Genomic DNA, 986 nt, shown 5'->3' with positions numbered 1-986 from the left:
TAAAATATTCTCTGCTTAATTTGGAAAATTTAAAATGTTTCACACATGAGGTAAAGACTCCAGTAAACGTGTGTAACACTGCTATTATCTGTATGTTTCTGTATCTTTTGCAATTAAAAATCTGTCATTGCAGTGAATTCAGAGAGAATTGGATATGGGCAGGATTAAGCAAGCAGTATCAGAACGAAATGAAAGAACATTTTTAGATATAACTCTTTTACGTTTAGTTTCCATATCCATTGTATTATTCATAAAATTACTATTTTAGTATAAATTATTAATACTCATTATCACCTGAGCACAGCGGGTGATTAGGGGAGGTCTGCAACAAACAGAGAGCAATTCGCCCGAACAGGGACTTGAACCCTGGACCCTCAGATCAAAAGTCTGATGCTCTACCGACTGAGCTATCCGGGCTCTTGCCCATGTAAACCTAGTCACTCTGGAGACATAACAGGACTTTCTTCTTTACGTGTTCATGATTTGTCAGCTTAAGGATGAAGACATCTATTTATAAAGGGAAGATAAATGGGCTGCTCCTGGCAAGCTAGGAATACTGTCATTAAAAGAGTTTTTTTTTTTTTTGTTGTTGTTGCTAACTCTTACGTGGTTTGGAATGAATGGCCAAAAACACAGACGACTGGGGCTTTTTGAAACAGTTCTGAATTCAGACTCGGATAGAGATGTGGGTCGCCCAATTTCCGTGCTGCATATGAAGTACAAAAGTAGCTCAAACAAAGTTCAGAACGTCACAACTCCTGTCGGAAACCAACAAAGCATCACGTAGCCTTCAGGGTTCAAACCTCGCAGGGCGATCCCAATGGATTTCAAGTCCATAGCCTTAATCTCTCAGTCACGACTACTCCTTACAGCATGCTATTTTCTTGGCTGGATGTAAGCAGTAGAGAAGACTGGGTCCAACCATCAATGCAGTAGGCTTCTATTTTACTAAGACCCTGTTCACACAAACACAGGTATTTTCAAAA

At 39.5% G+C, this 986-nt stretch overlaps 1 non-coding gene across 1 annotated transcript; it reads right to left on the bottom strand.

The window, feature by feature from the left end:
* Positions 1-344: 344 nt before the first annotated feature.
* Positions 345-417, bottom strand: trnak-uuu (transfer RNA lysine (anticodon UUU)). Its single transcript has one exon. It is a non-coding gene; the product is annotated as a tRNA-Lys (tRNA).
* Between the last annotated feature and the right edge of the window lie 569 nt (positions 418-986).

The sequence above is a fragment of the Pseudorasbora parva genome, chromosome 19, assembly GCF_024679245.1.
Source record: "Pseudorasbora parva isolate DD20220531a chromosome 19, ASM2467924v1, whole genome shotgun sequence".
Lineage (NCBI taxonomy): Eukaryota > Metazoa > Chordata > Actinopteri > Cypriniformes > Gobionidae > Pseudorasbora > Pseudorasbora parva.
The sequence above is the reverse complement of the archived record's forward strand: the minus strand, read 5'-3'. Positions and strand labels throughout refer to the sequence as shown.